The 19,731-nt window shown below is 34.7% G+C and overlaps 1 protein-coding gene across 3 annotated transcripts in view; it reads left to right on the top strand.

Moving 5' to 3' along the window:
* The first annotated feature begins 5,946 nt into the window (after positions 1-5,946).
* The window catches only part of LOC145663008 (caspase-2-like), a 160,205-nt gene continuing 146,420 nt past the window's right edge, over positions 5,947-19,731 (top strand). For all 3 annotated transcript variants that reach the window (XM_081729134.1, XM_081729132.1, XM_081729133.1), the window contains exons 1-2: positions 5,947-6,156; positions 11,433-11,746. The gene's annotated coding sequence lies outside the window, so the exon portion shown is untranslated. The remainder of the gene's footprint in view (positions 6,157-11,432; positions 11,747-19,731) is intronic.

Genomic DNA, 19,731 nt, shown 5'->3' with positions numbered 1-19,731 from the left:
ACTCAGTGCCGTGAGCACATTCTGAAATTTGAATATATGCATAATTGACATGTTTCTACTTACGCATCCACAATGATCCACATTAAAATTTTAAGACATTGTTTTATAACAATACAAATAATGACTTCCCCAGAACTATGAAAGAAAATCAATCAAGCCTATATTTGGCGCAACAATACTCTTATCTGAGCAAAATTATGATTACCACAATAGCATTATAGGAATTGTTACAGGAATTAAACAAATAGTTGAAAATAGACTACTAATAATTAGTGACAATGAAATATTAAAGAATACGATTTTCTTTTAAAAAATGACACAAGTCAAAGGACATCAGTTTCGTTTGTGGCAGTCGGATAGAAATCATCATCACAATCTCAAATCAGATTATTGGGGGGGGCAAGATTGTAGGGAACATGTTCCCCTTATGTCCCCGAGATTTGTGCCAGTGACTGAAGGGCCCTGGCACAATCTTTGCGAGTGACGGGGAGTGGTTGCTCTCTTGTCCTACCAGATCGGTGATCGTAATTCTACAGAATGCTTTATATTTATGCCTGTGTCTTTGAGCTCCTTTACGATGAAGATTACAATTACGATGCATTTAGTTGTGATTAAGGCATAACTATTTTAATACTATTATTTACATAACCAGCATGCTTCAAAAATGCGTTGAACTAACCATTTCCCTTTTGTTCTATTTCCTTTATATTAGGGCTCGTACGTTCTGTTCAGAAACTATAGCTTAGTTCAAAATATATACAGTTGGAAATACTTGAATATGCCAGCGTATATCTAAAGCAAATGTTGGGTTGCAAGGGATGAGGAGGAGTGAGAAGGGAAGTATTGCGCATGCGCATTCAACAGAAAGCAGACGAAAACCCCAATGCTTTCAGTAGGCCTGGAAGCCCGAGTAAAATAGCATACGACAGGAGGAAAGACAGAAAATGTGCATCTGAGCGACGCGCATGCGTAGGTTCCTCTTGTCAAAGTAAGTCGAGAAAGCGCGCCAGAAGATTGCAGTAGAAATAATTGTGATAATTACAAGCAAACAATTTATATATAATGAAATACGTACTTTTTCTTATTAACAGGGGATGCCGGGCATACCGGCGTTCTCTTACGCTACGCCGCTGCAAAAGATATCCTCCAGAATTAATAATGATTGACCTTGAATGCACATAGTAATATGTGTCCTTCTTAAAATTGTTAAAGTGATGTTCGAGATCGGAGACTATAACACAATCGTAAAGTTAACTGATCGTCGTGGAAAGTGATTCGTTTAACTTCTTACTTCAGACCAGTTTAACTTTCAATCTTTTCTCTGAATTTACTTTGAGGTTCTGTTCCAACGAATCTCCTAATGTCTCACTCTGAATCTCTCTTCCCTACGATTTTGAAAGGAATCGTTTTATATGACCGAAAAACGTGAGATCGCAGATTTCAAAGAAGTTCCTGGACAACGACCGGGTCAGCAGGCACGTTTGACCACAATTGAGGAAAACATTCTGCTGACCAGAAACGTTTAAAAAAATTTCAGGCACCAAATTCCAGATATTTTATATTCTGCCAATCTAAGAAAAATACTGGAAAGAATGATTACAATTATTTTACAATGATTTTATAATATTTCAAACATTTGCTGCAATACGTTTTTAAAATTAGAATGCTGATCAAGTGACAGTTATTTCAGTGGTGCCCACCCCCCTCATATCCATGACACACCCCCTCAATTGTCTATCCGTAGCTGCTCTTCCATGAAAAAAATCTTTTCAATTAATTTTTACACCCCCTCAAACATATTTATATAAATTTTTAACCCTCCCAAATATTTAAATAACGCAGTTTGCGTCATAGCCCTCCTTTGTGGGCACTCCTGGTTATTTAAAAGAAGTCTTATTATGTAAATCCTTTTGATGCAATGTATTAGCTTGCAGTTACTTATTTAGTAACAGTAAACATAGGTCTATATCTTAATTAAAGTGAATAAACTTTGTAACATAATTTCTTTTTAAAGCTTTGCAAGATTATAAAATTTAATAAACACAAAATATGATGTAAATGAGCTGAAATTACATTACTTTTATAATATAACATATCGTAACATTTTTTCTATTGAAACCCAAGTACTTTAACATCACTTAGGATCTCCCGCCGATAGAAACTTTGACACGGGAGCGTTGTCTAAAAATTAAAAGAAAAAAATAATATTTTTACAAAATTTTGAAAATAAAATACGAATATGTACGTTATATGTGGTCTTTTTATAATATTCGAATAGTAAAATGGTTAAAAATATTCTATATGATAAAAACCGGCACTAAAATTTAGGCTACACTATTTGTAAATGAGCTATACCAAACTAATAATAAATTATACAAAAATAAGCTAAGAAAATATGTACACAGTGAAAAATAGTTGTGTTAATTCAACTCAATTTTAACACAGGGCAGTGGTTCCAGGGTGACTACCACTATGCGGTGTTAGTTCAACACATACCCCGCGGTGTTGGCGTTTAACACACGGGGTGTGTTACGTCTTTAACACACAACCGGTGTTGAGCCGTGCCGTAAGCGTTAATGAAACACAAAATTACTCCCCAAAGTACGTTAAATCGCCTATATGCATAATGTGTTTACATTATGCTGAGTCTAAAAAAAACACTTTACACAAGTAAAAAAATGTACTTGAGTGGGGGGGGAGGGCACGAACTACAAACCTTTCAATTACTAGCGGCATGCTCTTCCGATTTGGTCACGGAGGCGGTAAAGAAAACATAAATTGTTGAAGTCTTTTGAATTCGGCTAATCAGAATGCTCCTTTAAGCCGCGTATATTGACTATAACCGTTCGGGATAAGATAAAATCTGCTCGCCATGTAAACATAATTTTATAACAAAATGGCGACTGTCCAGTGGCGGTGGTTGGACGTTAAAAGTGGGGGGCAAGACATGATCTGAATATTTGATATCAATGTTAATTTTCCTGGTTGCTTGTAACACTTTGTTTGACGAAAGGTTGCATAACTATTAGGATATTGCCTTTTTCAGTTATACCGTATATCTTGTCTCATACTTTATTAAGTAAATTGACAAGAGCAACGCACGTAGATATTAGCCCTTTGTATTCTTAAACAACGAAGGTGTAAGAAGAGATTTGATTCCTTGCTCACGAGTATCTGTCTGGAAAATTGTGTGATCAGATTAGGAGCCTATTTAATAACAAATTTGCAAAACAAATAAACAGAAAGGATAATATTAATCAAATAATCATAGTAATGAATAATGAGGCTTGTTTTGCAAAAGTTATATTGAAACTGGAAATCAATGAACAACTTATATTTTTATTTCCACGAACGCTATTATATGTTATTACTCTTAGAATGACAGTGAGCAGTAGCGTAGTCAGGATGTATGTTTGGGGGGGGGGGCAAGTGCTGTTATAGGTACATGTAGAAAAATTACAAACAAAATTTTTTATAAACATAAAAATATATAAAAAATTACAAACATCAAAGTGCCAAAGTACATTGTCGGACCTCTTTGGGGGGCGGCCCCTCTGGGCCCCCCTTCCCTACGCCACTGACACGCTACGACATTTAAAGAAATACTTTTGCAGCTTTCCGAAACATATTCGCTGCCATTAGGGTCTAAGTACAGTTTTCAGTTTCTTGGAATAGGCTATATCAAAACTCAGCAATACATAGAGAGTCACTGCACATTTCAGTTATACAAAATAATCCTAAAACTTAGAATTATGCTGAATTCACTAAATTTAATTGTATATACAAAAGTGTATATGTATACCCCTAAACTCGTATATTACACCGCAAAATTAATATTCCTTACTGAGTTCTTTCGTGGCTAAGCGGTTAGCGTACGCGCCTTAGACATGGGAGACCAGGGCTCGATTCCCCGGGGGAGCTCACGTGGTTCGGATTCCACGTTGATCATTAAGTCCACGTCTCATATAACTTCGCTGCTGAACAGGATGTTAAACTGAAAAATCAAATCAAAATATTATTATTAGAAAGAAGAAAATACATTTTAGGAACTGTCTATTTTTGTACAATTAAAGAATAACTTGTGAAGGACTTCTTTTCTTGCGAAATGTTATCTCAATTAGTTCCAGAGCGGCTGACTAACACATCGATCATTTGCAAGAAGAAATGAAAGTACGCTCGAATTGTGGCGCTCCAATAGGTTAATTTTTGGGCCATTTTTAGTGGCTGTTCAAACGCAATTTCTGTAGTTTCTTAATTCCACGAGGAGACAACCAATACGTACTCATAGAACGACAAATATTTTATGCCACCATTTTTATTCTATGAACCAATAATACGTACAAAACTTTATATTTCCAAATGATACTATATACATTAATGGGTAATTTTAAAAAGTGGGGGCAACTTCCCCCCTTTGCCCCCCCCCCCCCGAATCGCCGCCCATGCGACTGTCTATTTACTTTATTTTATAGTTCTTCCATATTCACTTTCAAATGATCGGCGACAGTTGCCATCTAATCAAGTTAATGCGTTTGTTGCTTCTAGTATACTATCGCTTAGAAAAAGAAGCAATAAATGCATCAAATGTGGGAGATTAATTTAGAACGCCTAAATGGCACATGCTTAGCACATCTTGTGTTGTTAGGGTTTCTTCAGAAACATTATGTAAAACAATTGAAAACACATCGGGCGGTTTGCATTTTGAAATTTTACGAATACCTGGATTTGTTTAAGTATTTCTTTCTACTGTTTGTCTGTAGCTTCAATTCATAAGCCTTTATAATTAGATGCCCAACATATTTGGCAATCACGCAGAAAACAACACCGAAGATTCTACACTTGTGTTAATTTAACACAAAGGCTGTGTGTCATTTCAACTACCGGCATTTGACACACATCTCCAAATGAAGAGTGGGTTGTTCTAACCTCTTGTTTGTGTTATATTTTAACACAATCGTGATAACACATAGGCATGTTGTTGAAATAACATAACGATTTTTTGCCGTGTATAAATTAAAGTAAAATAATTCTCTTTTTGTAAAAAATGAAATGAAATCTTTGAGTTTTACGTCCCACGGTTATGCCGGTTAGGCTAAAGGAGACGGTGATGATGAGTAATGAATGAAATGGTGGAATGAAGAAAGTGGGAGGAAACGGGAGAACCCCGAGAAAACCCACGCACACGGTGTTTGTCCACCACAAAGTTCACTTGGCGGGGGCTGGGATCGAACCCGGGACCTCAAGCACCAGAGCTGAACGCTCTACCACTGAGCCACCGCGGCCCTGTCTCTTTTGTGTACACTGCATTAATAATTCATAAAAAGTGTTCTTTCTGTCTTTTGTAATATTAAAAAATATTAATATAACTTTATTCCATAAATGTATAAGAAACTTGAGTTCTTTTTAGCTCGAGAATATAGAGATTTTGCTTGTCATAAGTGTAAAATGTAGTTGACCCACCCAGTATTTCCTGCCATCAAGCGGCGTTAAAATGAAGCGTAAGGGCGACGCTCGCTGTAGCACAGGAGGGAGTTACTGGCTCCGCCCAACTCCAATGAGATAAGAGCGGGCAGCCATCGTTTTCTTGGCGCGATATGTTAGAATTGCTTTTAGTAAGCATACTCTGGACCCTGACCTGACACTAACAGTAATAAAATGGTGAATTTGTGGATCCCATGACATGAGGTCCATCTCATTAATTAATTATTAGAAAAATAAAAATAATTAATTTTGTTATTCTTGTACACATTTTGTTTTCCTTTAGCACACACAAAATACTATTTTTAAACGTTAAAATTCTGAAAAAGAAGCGCTGAAAATACTGAGCCATTTGGTATAAAACTTTCATTGTTTTATTCTTTCACTGTTAATTATAGCACTAATAACACTAATGAAGATGGCACACTGAAAGGCGATAAGTTGGAGGAAAATACTTAATACTACCAGAGTAGCTGAGTGATCGCAGTCATAACTTCTATGTTTCGACGTGAAATCCATGTAACTTCTTGCCGTGAAATTGTGTTTACTTCACTTCTTGCGTTAAGTTTCCGTCACGTTGCGAGCAATGATATATATTCTTATGTTTTATTTTAGTTGCCAGTTAATATAGAACATTCACAAGGAATAATTTACTGGCTACATTGCAAATCCAATAGTGTGCGTTGAATCACTTGGGCTTCAAATTTATTTTTCTTCTTTTTTTTTGTTGTGTTGACATAGATATTGGCCGTAATAATTCAGTTGGAGGAGGTCGTAGAAGTTTTAGGTCGGGTGAAAGAATTTCTTTGGGAAGGGCAGATTTTAGATTTTGTTGAGACCTTACAGTGGAAGAAGATTTGTTTTCACAACTAGTGCTTGTTGTTTCACTGTAGTTTTTCTGGTGTGGTGAAAGAATGTGTTGAGTGTCGTTTGGCCTTGAATAACCTTGAACTTTTCGATCTAACAGTGAATCTGCTTGTGCTGCACATGAATGTTGCTTTGTTTGAAGTGAATCTTTGCTGAATAGTTTGTGTGTGTGTGTAATAGTGACAGTATAGTCAATGTCATTGTCAGAAGTTTGTCCACCAATATTGTATACGTTTGGCAAGTTGCATGGGTCGTGAAAGTGATCTTTAAGCCTTCTTGCTGTCCTGGCTCCTCTTAGAACGCACATTTAATATGCGCGAATATAATAATTAGGCAAATGGGCAAGGGCACCGATGTTGTGCTTTCCAGGGGGGTTGGGGCAAGTATAAGCGACATTTCAAATATAGTTTCAAATTTTGATGTAACTATTCTAAAATTTCTATTGGATTTTTGATATTCCGAAGTACAATTTGTTCTAGGGGGCAAGCGCCCCTCCTAGCCCCCTTGATGGGCGCCCTTGCAAATTGGCGATGTTATCGCCGCGATGAGAATTATTTCATTTGAATTCATGCTCTGTAATAAAATACGCAAAACTGGGCGTAACTAAAATATTAGTTATATTAGTTATATGATGAATTAATTAATCAAAATTAATTTTCTAAAGTTAGGTAATTAGGTTTAGGTTCCATATAGCTCGTAAATATAAAATAGTAAAAGTAAAGTCAAACGTAATAGACAATGCCGCAACACACTAAATAGTACCTAAACCCTAGGAACACCAAGGTATTTTTGTGTTACATGTAGTGATGGGCAGTGGGAATATTCCCGGTGGGAAAAAATAAAAAATGGGAAAATTCCGGGGAAGGAAATTATTTCCATTTCTTTACTTTGTCTTCCAAATTATAAGAACCATATGATTAATTAATTTATTTTTACTTATTATCATTTACTTCTAGATTTTAAATAATTTGGAGGTTAAAAAATTTAAGATTCGTTGACTGTACTTTATATAACTAATAACAAGGGCGCCGATCCTGAGGGTCTAAGGGGGCCCGAGCCTCCCATAGCTCATGTGTGCCCCTACTGTATTTGTGAATATACAATATTTGGCATTATATATATATATATATATATATATATATATATATATATATATATATATATATATATTCAATATATATTTATTTATTTATTTATTTATTTATTTATTCATAATATACCTTCTGTATCTGAATGGGCCCCCCCAAATTTACAGAGAAATCGGCGCCCTTGACTAATAATATGATTTTTTTAAAGTTCCATTTCCATTTGCATTAAAAGGTAGCAAAGTACTAATTTATAAATGATGAAAAGGAACCAGTTTGTAAAGTAATGTAGAAATTAAGTAGAACTAGAGATGAAGTACTATATATAAACCCCGAACCACCTTTAGTAATAGACGTCGTTCTGTCTCCTCGGTTCATTCCCGTGGACAACCCCAATGACTGAACTTTCCTCCATAAACATTGGGTGTAATGGAAGAAACACCCACGAATGGCTGCATCCGGAAAAACACCAGTAACGGCATTGATTACCGCTCTTTCAAAGTCTATAATCACTGTAGTAGGATTAAAGGAAAGACCATTTGCAGAAGCCGCATCTTTAATGAGAAGCAGCATCCTACGATAGTCTTCCTCTTTCTTAGAAGGCAATAAACAAAATAGAAACGGAAAAGTCTGCCCCAAATATGTCCCATGTATGGTGTACAGCTGCTGATATATACGGGGAGCTGCTTTAAAAGTACCATCCATCCAAACTGTCTTTGTGGTTGAAAGCTTCCGTAAATTTCCGGTTGTCCCAAAGACCTGCAGAATATAATATTAATATTTAGCTCCCCTAATATATTGATAATTATTAGTGTATTAGCTAATTAACATATTAACAAACTTATTAAATTCAAACAAAATATATATTTAATATTGAATTTTCAGACATGCTGCAAGCTTGAAGTGTGATGACCAGCATACTTAATTCTAGCTAAAAATTTATTACAGAATCTATTAGAATTACTAAAGAAAAAATCCCTAGAAAAGATCCCTCCCTGCACAGAATTCCCCGTCTCGAAAGAGTAGGCAGAACGGGAAGTAGGCACAACGGGAATTACCGTTCTGCCTACAGATAAGATCATTAAAAATATTTTCTACAAAGTGCTGGAGGGCCTGTAGGCATAACGGGAAGTAGGCACAACGGGAAGACACCGTCTCCTCTCTATGAGTCGAATTTCTGAAGAGGTACTCGGACTACATTTACATGTGAATTAACACATGAAATTTCGAGAAATGCGTAGGAAGAGAGGTCCTGTGTGGCAAAGTTACGTGCAAAATTACAAAGATAATTCAGTATCTTTTAAATGTTGTGAAAATAAATATGTATGCCCACATGTTGATAATATGGTGGGATATGTGTCCCCTGGTAGTTACCGTAGATACGCAACCTAATTTGTTTATAACATTTAAAAATTTAATATGTTTATAATATCAGTAGTAGTGTCAAATTTAGAAAACCCACTTACATATAAATTTAAACTGGTTAGCAATTTAAAAGTATGTGGACATACTATATTATTTTTCAGATATAATTACTTCCATAGAACATATTGTAAGTAAATATACAATTATGCGTACTTTCTGAATATAATAAAATATTAATAAAATAACATAATACCGTTCAGAATATAAATTTTAAAGACTCCTCTGGGGACAACAGTAAAAACATACTGTGATATAAAAACAAATTTCTTGAGCTCCTTCGCAGCTAAGAGTTAGCGTACGCGCCTTTGCCGCGGGAGACCCGGGTTCGATTCCCGGCGGGAGCTCATGTGGTTCGGATTCCACGTTAATCAGTAGGTCCACGTCTCATATAGCCTCGCTGCTGAACGGGACGTAAAACTCAAAATCAATCAATCAATCAAAAAAAAAAAAAAACGAATTTAACTTTGAAATCATAATATAGTAATAGAATGGAATTTGCTTTGTCATTGCACATTTTTGGGAATCTTTCCGGGAATATTCCCGAGAAATATCTTCGGGAATTTACCCATCACTAGTTACATGGAACACCAACGGGAAGGGGGGCCTCCGAGGCCCATAGCTTAAAGGTCATTATTTCCCACCAAAAATAATTTATCTTTTCTGATATGAACTTGGGGTGTAAGACATCATATATTATTATATATTATTACTACTAGGTTTCTAAGCACAGTGTTGCCAACTATATGTGTAATTGTTTAATTATCATTTTTATTTATGTCAGTAACTATGACCTATTTATTTCTATTTGTTTGTGTAGAAAAACTATCAAACAGATCAATAGCAACTTAGTACAGTGTAGTATGTGTACAAAGGCGGCTTCTAAAAGCATTTTGGTGTGGTACAGTAAAATGGTGTAGAATGCGGACGAGTGAGGTATACTTCAGTATTACAATGGATTCAGGATTAATGTTGTGTAATTCCATTCCGGTTATCCTTGAAATGGCGAAATTATTCCACGAAAAGATGGACAGTGTGAGGACGTTCATTAGACACTATATGGAATGTCACCAGAGAAGCAGTGTTGCCAACCCAACAAAAAGTTGCAATTTTTGTAGTAGCACAACGTCAGGTTTTTGCACCTATGAAATGGACATGTAAATCGTAAGCAAACAAGCTACGACTTGTCTGCCAGTTTTAAAAACTGACACCACTACAGCATCATGAATATTACAAGGGATTCATTGCAAGACATAGTTGGTTTCCATCACTATTGAAACTATTGAAATCTGATTCTCTCTTTCTTATATATATATATATATATATATATATATATATATATATATATATATATATATATATATATATATATATATATGTCTGTCTGTGTGTGTGTGTGGCAGGTTTGAAGGAATAAACTAATAGAAAATAAAATATTTAGGTTGCCAAAAAATAATCAGAATAAAAAATATATATACTAATTTTTATAACGTGCAGTTTGCAACACTGCACCAGAATAATAGCTCAGAGTGACCCTGCATGTTGTAGTACCAAAATTATTTCAAAGAAAAGTAAAATATGTAGCCAAAACATTGGAATATAACAGTTAGTGTATGCGGTGAATAGCTCCTTAGTACTACCAAGGGGAAGGTGGGGGCTCTGAGGCCCACAACACTTTCTTTATTTATAAATAGAAAAACAAAACACTAGAAACTAAGCGATTACGTTTTTTGACAATATAAATATCAAGTTTTTGACAAGCTTGATAATATAATTTTTATTCAGATATTTTATGCAAGTAGAAATGTTAAATAACAATAATAATGTGAGCCTCCGAGCCTCGGCCTCCTTGGTGTTCCTAGGGTTAATTCATAGATACTATGAATGTTTAAGCACTGTCTATTAGATCAATTACCTATATAGTAACTAAAATCGATTTTTCATCGACTTTAAACTGTATTTATTACTTTTTTGCTTTTAAAATGGCAACTAACAACACGCTTTGCAAATATTTGAGCCATAGTCGTATACTCGTGATAAAATCAATAACTGTTCATCCAATAACTTATTGATTTAATCTATATGTGCATTAACTAATCAATTGATTGCTTGGATTACTTAATTAATTAATTAATTAATTAGTTAATTGATTGATTATCGAGTATTGGCATTTTCCAATAATTTTTTGTGGAACTTAATAATAGTCTTTCTTCACCGTAAAGGCAGCATGTAATATAAACATTGCTTTACAACAAGATATAAGTATCTAATCATTTTAATCTGATTTAACTAATGTATTGCAATATACATAAATATTCCTGCATTGTCTTTTATTTACAAATTCAATAATTTTTCTTTTGTCCGCATATTCTCTATTCATTTCTTTATTTATTTATAATTCATTAACAAGCTTAATGATGCTTAATAAATAACTACCTTGTAATTAACTAGCTTTTATGTTAAATAGCATGCAGTATATGTGACTCATAAAAATAATCGCTTGTATTCAGCTTATTAAAATATTTATACTTAAACGCTTAAATGGTATTTAATTACATACATGTAATTCTATCTTAATAGCATATATTCTTATGGAAAAACTACTTACATTACTAAAAATGTTTGAAAATAAGATTTGAGAAAATATGAAAACTATATTATTGAACTATATGGAAAACCTGACTAAATGACAAGATATTGGGTTTCTAAGTAATAAAGTACGAAATGAGTGACACAAGCAATAGTATAAATGTTAAATCTTTTGTCGGGAAGTGATGGAACTCTGCAATAGAATCAGGCCTATGCGAAGGTAGTGAACAATATATAATAAACGTTATTACATTTTCGAAGATTGAATATTTCACTTCAGTTCACATAAAACGAGATCTGCTTAGGTAAGTACCATGATTTTCTTAATTTATTTTTTCAGTTATTAACCCATTTATACCTATTTTGTTTACATTTGACATTACAGTTTATGAGCTATCATTTTTATTTCTATGTTTATTTAATTCATATTTTGCTAATGCTTTTGACAATTTACAAGCCATTACAATGACAATAACAATTATTAAAATTAAAATTCAAATATATGATAGATCTGTATCCTTGAAATAAGTCATTTATTTTTGGATTCTAAGGAATTCATTTGAAATATAGAAAAAGATTCAGAAAGAAATGTAACTAATTATTTGAAAATAATGTCAGGACCCGTGATCTATGAGATATAGAAAGAGTTTTACAAAGGTGTCTCAAAATATCTGTGAATTATGAGTACAACCCTATGATATGCTTCACTTTATATACTTTTGAGTAGACGTTGATACTCAGATGTTTGATAGATATCTGCTTTGTCTTTTTTTTCTTATTTAAATATTCCATTTACTTCCGCATTCTAAAGAGGGTCACCTAAAGTATAGTAAGAGATTCAAAAAGAAACGGATTTAAATATCTGTAAACTATATCAGAATCTATGATCTTTTCTACCTTATATATTTTGAACAAACATTAATACTCGGATATTATATATCTGCGCTCTGTCTCTGAAATAAGTTATTTGTTCTGGATTCTATGGGGCTCACCTGAAATATAGAAATAGATTCAGAAAGAAATGTTTCAAAATATTTGTAAATTGTTAGTAGAATTCTATGATCTCTTTAACCTGACACACGTTTGAACGCACTTTGATACTTTGGAATACGAAAGATCTGTGTTCTTTCTTGATCTAAGTAATTGAGCTCTTCATTCTAAGTTAATGAATTGAAATATTGAAGAGATACACAAACAAATTTCTCAAAATACATGTAAAGTATGACTAGTATTCCATGATCTGTTTCGCTGATACAATTTCAAGCGCACATTGATGTACGGATATATTATACATCTTTGCTCGTCGTTAAAATAAGTAATAGAGTTTTGCATTGTAGGAGTCATTTGAGAAATAGGTAGAGAGTCAGAAAGAAATATTTCTAAATACCTGTAAATTATAATTAGGTTTCTATAATCCGTTTTATCTGATACACTTTCTGACACACATCAATACTCAGTTGAGTTGAGTTGATTTTAGTTTAGCGTCCCTTTCAGCAGCGAGGCTATATGAGACGTGAACCTACTGATTAACGTGGAATCCGAACCACATGAGCTTCCGCCGGGAATCGAACCCGGGTCTCCCACGCCAACGGCGCGTATGCTAACCGCTTAGCCACGAGGGGCATCAATACTCAGATATATGATAGGTCTCTGTCTTTGAAATACGTCAATCGATTCTTTATTATAATGAAGGTCGCTTGAGATATAGAAAGAGACTCACAAAAATATCTACAGTCTAAGGGGGTCATATAAGATATAGAAACAGATTCAAGAAGAAATGTTACTAAATATCTGTAAATTATGACTAGCATTCATTAATTTTTTTAACTTGATATAGGTTTGAGCGCACATTGATGCTCTGATATATGATAAATCTCTAACCTGATTTTCAAATTGGTAATTGGGTTCTGCATTCTAAGTGGTCACTTGTAATATAGAAAGAAATATTCAAATCACGTGTATATTATGACTGGAATTCTACAGTTTGTAAAAAAAAAAATAACTGCATCCCTTCACGAAAGTATGCCAAGACATCTAAAGAATAACAGTGGTTACTTTTAGCAGTGATATGCGTTCATAAATTTCCATAAAAACAAATCTAATCTGGTTCTATTATAGAATCTTTTGTTTTGTTGTTATTTGTTTCCCCCTTTTTGTCACCAGGTGTCTCTGTTGTTGGCTAGTGTAGTTGGAAAACTGCATATGCAGCTCGGATGGAGATCGATAAAGTAACGCACGTTGTTCTTATCGAGGGATTGTTGACAGTGTTTGCTTTTATAGTGTTAAGAAGTTCTGTGCCATAAATATATAAGCAGTGTACTTAATGTGAATAGATTGTTAATGATTTGACAAATCGCGAGCTTCAAAGACAATTCATCTCGCAAGCAAAGACAAATATTGGGCCTACACAAGGAAGGAGTAAGTCAAGGAGAACACCAGTCTGCGGTGTCATGAATCAGTAAAAAACAGCAAGAGTTTGGACAGTGTCCATTTAGAAACAGGTGTGGAAGGAGGAAGAAAACATCTGCGAGGGTTGATCGAAATTGAAGTCACTAGCGTTGCAGAAAAGAAGCATCAGTTTACGTCAACTGGCTGCACAAATGGAAATGGAGTTAGGTATTAAAGTAAGCCATTCAACAGTAGTGTCTAGACTGAAGTCTTTTGGATTTGATAAGAAAAAGCCGCGGCTGACAAAGATACATTTTGGGAGGATGGAAGGAACATTTTTGTGCAAAGGTACAGGGAATGGACACAGGAAGACTGGGATCGTCTGATTTTTTCGGACAAAAAGAAATTTAATATTATGGGAAACGATGCTGGAAGCAATCTCTGGATGCTTAAGGGAGAGGAATTAAATGATAATTGTATATATGAGACTCAGAAGTTCTCGGCGAGTGTTATCTTCTGGGGCTGCTTCACATCGAGAGGAACTGGAAAAATTGAAATTTGTAATGGTTCAGTTTCCAGTGAAAAGTATACACAAACTCTTGATCATAAATAAAATACAGCTAGGAATTATTTTACTGGGGCAAATCTGGAAATTTCTACTTTCAGGATTACAATGCTTAATACCATCGATCTCGTTCAGTCGATAATTGGTCTAAGGAGATGGATATAAAGAGAATCTGGTGGTCTCCTAATTCACCAGATTTAAATTCTACAGCAAATCTGTAGCATATTATAAACAATAAACAACGGGAAAGGTGTTTTGTAAACAGAAACCAGCTAATGGCTACAATTGTACACACTTGGTACCATGATTTAGACATGTTGACATGTCGCAATCTTCTTCAGAGCTTGCCCAGAAGAATTAAGACTGCCAGAAAGGCTAAAGGAGGCCATACAAAATACTAAATGAAGGACAGTATTAAAAATGATGATATTGTGTTGTTCAGTTGCTTGGAAATTAAAATAGTTTTTCTTGCTAAATATTACCTTATAAGATAACTTCCTGAATTAGTTTCTTGCAAAATATTTTTGTAATATAGTTATGTGTGTTCTATGGGTCATCATTTTACATTAATTTTGTGAATAATTGTACATAAAATGTGTTTGAGCTACTTTATCAGTCACAATAAACATCCAGTAACGTGCTGGTTAAATTTTAAATATGTTATACTGTATTATACAATTTATATGACCCAAATAACAAAATTTATTGCCATAAAGCTAAATGATGTATTTTTTTTACAAACTGTATAATCTGTTCGAGTTGATACAGTTTTAGGCGCACATTAATTACATTTTAGGCGTCGTATGTCATATATTTTTGCTCTGACTTTGAAATTGGTAATTGATTCCTGCATTAAGAGTAGGGTCGACTGTGATATAGAAATAGATTCACCAAGAAATGTTTTAAATACCAGTAAATTATGACTAGGATTCTATGATCTGCTTAACCTGATATACTTATGAACACAAATTGATACTCAGATATATTTCTGCATTCTAAGGCAGATCACCTTCGGTATAAAAAGAGATTCATAATTATTACTAAATATCTGTAAATTTTGCCTAGGATCTCTGATCTATTCTACATGATGCGCTAATAAACACGTATTGATACTCATATAACTACGTGATAGATATATGTTCTATCTTTGAAATAAGTATTGTAGTTATGTATTTTAATCGGACATAGAAGCCGTTCACAAAGAAATGTTTCTAAATACCTGTAAATTATAACTATGATTCTATGATATGTTTAATATGACATATCTTTGAGTATACATAGATAATTACTCAGGTATGTGATGAATCTGTGTTCTGTGGCTTAAGTAAGTCATTTAGTTCTGCAGAGATTCTTGAAGAAATGTTACTTAATATCTGTCGAGATATGATAGATTTGTGCTCTGTCTGTGCAATAAGGTATTTAGTTTGGTATTGTGAGGGAAATCAACACTGAGGTAAAGAGAAACATTAAGAATCTTTGCTGCATTTGAAATATTTCAAGAATTTTATGTATCATCACTTCGTTATAACCTACACTAGTTCTCACGTATCTGATAAACTGATGTTCCTTCTATGTATGAAATCAGTCACATAATTCTGTTTTGTTAAGAGGGGGAAGGCACTGCCTATGTTTACATTATTTTTTATGTACGCTTTATTTAGGTGTACTGTCAGCTTTTAATTCATTGGTTACAAAAGCAGATGCTAAGACCCCTCCGGTATAATTAGGCATTCTTTTGTGGTATGTGAAATAAACTCAAAAGACCATTAGGGTTAAATATTTTATTACAAACTGACATTCATTCCTTCAGTTAAACCATACTTGAAGATCAACTTGTGTCAAACTTTACTGAATATCAAATGTCTGCATATAAACTATCAAATAGACAGTCTCAGAACTAGCCTAGGCCCTCCAGCTTTTTAGTAACAAGAATCATGTAAATCACTATTATTGATATAGTTTTGGACGCTTTTAGTAATCTGATGATATACCTACAATAGTTTGGATTCTGGCTCAGCCCTGCTTCAGTTTTCACCTTCCGGATCCGCCTCTGCAAATAGAATTCAGTTTGCAGTAATAAGATGTATATATTTTTTGCTCTATGTTCAATAAGCGAAAAGCTTCATAGTCGTCTTGTTCAATAGATCTCTTTGAGATTACTAAACATCAAGCAGCGCTGAGTGTAATCAGTGATGTACGTAGGAAACATATTAATACGAATTTTATGGCGCTGTGGGGGGATATTGAGACAAAGTGCATAGCTCAGACAGAAAAAGCAGGTTGATTCATTCAGAGGCGAAGTTACAAGGGTGGGACTGGAATTCAAGAATTAATTCATCTTTCCTACTCCCCTCAAGCATGCAAGTGCACTTGCTGTCCTACTTCTAATACCGTGAGTGTGATGGTCGAGAACCTTGTAATGCGACCAATGCCCTGCTATGCACGTGTAAGTATACAATCAACAGTGAAAGAAACCGCGCCAACCTCAACACGAAAGATTTTAGTTTATCTTCAATATGTAGCAACGACATAGGCAGAATTTCATCAAGAGCGGGATCCAGCACTTAATTTAATATTCTTTAACAACAAGTGTGATTTTTGTATATGTCTTCAATATTAAAAGTTAGTTTTCCTTTATATTTCCTTTATAGTTTTCCTTGTTCAAGGGGGCAAGCGGCGTAGGTTTAAATTCTGAACCCCCGTTGTGTACGCCACTGACATGGTAGTAAAAGTAAAAGCAATTAATTTGCTTATCTAAGAAAGAAAGAAAGAAAAACTTGAGCTAATGGGCTGAATAACTTTGATTGGGGTTCTACGTTCTTTCGTTTTTAGCATCGAAGCTATGCGGAACGAGCCCCACTGGTTGAAGTGAAATCCAAACCCCTACTAAAGATTTATCCGAGCTTATTTTCTCAATGGGAAATCAACCCATGACCAAGCTGTGTCTAATGCTGTCACAACACTGACTTCAATCAAGTCCGGAACTATATTAGTCCATGAGCCAGACAACATTTAGATACATTCGGGGGGAGGGGGATCAAAATCCCCAAATATATTGAACAGATACGAGGTCCAATATATCATAACTGCTTGGTGGACTTTCGTCCGGTACAGTTTTATGCCAAATATGACATCATCAATATGGCCGCCTACTGAAATCACCATAGCAATTTTTACGATTACACAGGTCTGCAACCAAAAAGCTGTTTGCATGAGTTTAGTTGATTTTTACACTGCGGGTGCACCGAAATCGAAAATGACCCCCGTTTCTTTCTGGGACGTCAAGTTTTTGCACAATCGAAATGTAACGTGGTCAAGCAGATAGCTGGAAATCACTAAATAGCAAATGCATGACATAAAAATAAAAATGAACATGGAAGATTAAATGTATTTATGCTTCTCGAAACATGAAAATACATGTATATTGGTTTGGATGGGGATCACTGACACATATCGTAATGTGTCACGAATGAGAGTACGAGGTTACAAAGAAGAAACAAAAACAATGAATCTATTCATAAAACGAATTTAGTAAGATTACATTTTAGATTTGTAAAACGTTGGTAAGTAGTTCTGGCGACACTGTTTGTTGCTCAAATACTACGAGAGCGCGACACGATTTATTGTAGTGCTCGATATCCTGCTGGTAGTAACTGATCAAAAGAACGTCATGTAGTATCGCGAAGGAAAATGGGATAAACAGACGTTGATTCTGGACGTTGTTTGCGTTAAATACTTGTTTCTACTGTGGTGAATCGGTTGTTGAACGCAGTGTATCTAGTGTAAACTTTCTACGTTGGACATTGTCATTTTGCTAGGGCATCGAGTCTGTGTGAAATCTAGGTTAAACTATAGGGGAACAGACTAAATAAAGTCCTTTAGTGTTGAGTCTGCTGGATAGGCCTGTCACCTACTTGTCTGTTTGGTGCAAAATAAGTTCAATGCCTCAAAGAAAGTGTAGATATTCGCTTGACAGCTTCTGTTACATTTGTGGAGAGTTCATGGTGAAAAAGCAGTAGTTGAATATTACGGATTTTCTTAGGAAAATATAATTCGTTTATTTTAACATGAAACTTTGTGACCAAGATAATTTTGGGCTACACATAAAGTATGAAAGTGGTATCAGAGAAACTGGAGTGTTAAGATGATAGTAGACTACTGCTGGATGTTGTTTAGTGATCTTGAGGAAGCCACCAACAAAAGGACAAGCTCCAGACGAAGTTTGTTCTTGAAAAAATGGCGATTTCACAAGCACACTGTAAAAGGTTTCCTACCTACTGGATAAATGTTATGTTGGTTTATAGACGCTTGTTAACCTAAAACAAGAGGTATGACTCTCTTTATTCCAATACATGAAGTTATATTACTCATCCTCTTCCATAGAATACCCTCTGGAACTCGGATCAACGTTTAAATACTGTAACCACGGTTGAACGTTCGTCCCCTTTTTGAATACGTTTTGTCTACTTTCAGCCTACAAGCTGATCGTTTAACATTTGCTTCAAACTCGCTGCAGTGCATTGGATATATGTTAAGCCATCTAGTGTTGTAACATAGAACCTGGCGAAAGATAACTGTCGTGTTTACACTTGTTAATGTTACTGTGAAGAGCAAAACAAATAAAGTAAACAAGAAAAGAAAGGAAACAAATACTAAGGTAAGTTTCTAGCAAGAACACCAATAATATTGTTAATTTTCTTCAGTGCATGCGAGGTATTAGTATCATACATTGCTGGAAAATGCTAATGCGTGCATTAAAACGAAGTAGCTAAGGTAAAGCGAGGCATTAAGGACCACGGGGCATTAGGGACCGCGTGATAAATTGTTGTAAAATCCGGCACGAAATGCGAAGCGGAAAGCGCACTAAGCTTATGGACGGTCGGTGATGCTCTTTTGTTTTTGTAAGTCGTATTTGACACACAGATGTCGTACAAACTTCCGAGGTAAGACCGGGAAACGGATTCCTTCAAAACGCGGACGCGCGAAAACGCCATAAAAAGTTCCTACGGTGTTGTACGAAGCTACAGAAAAACTTGCTGAAGTTTTGATTTGGAGCAGAAAGTGGAAAGAAGGTAAGTAACCATGAAAACAATCACTGGTAAAATAGTTCGACTAATTATAGTAGTATTAAACAAGTGTGTCTTTATGGAAATCAGTAATGAAATGAGAGGAACTTTGGTAGCAATATTTGAGGGGTTTGTGAGGGGCATGAGAATTTATTTAGAAACATCATATTTCTTGTATGCAAAAAGTAAAAATATTTCCGAGAATATGAAAACTGTTTCTGTAGAATACGTAGGTGTATGCATTTAGGTAAAATTAAATAAGTTATTAGTA

This window comes from Thermobia domestica, chromosome 10, assembly GCF_964235325.1.
Source record: "Thermobia domestica chromosome 10, izTheDome1.hap1.1, whole genome shotgun sequence".
NCBI classification, from domain to species: Eukaryota; Metazoa; Arthropoda; class Insecta; order Zygentoma; family Lepismatidae; genus Thermobia; species Thermobia domestica.
Note: the sequence above shows the minus strand (reverse complement) of the source record. Positions and strands in the feature narration are given on the sequence as shown.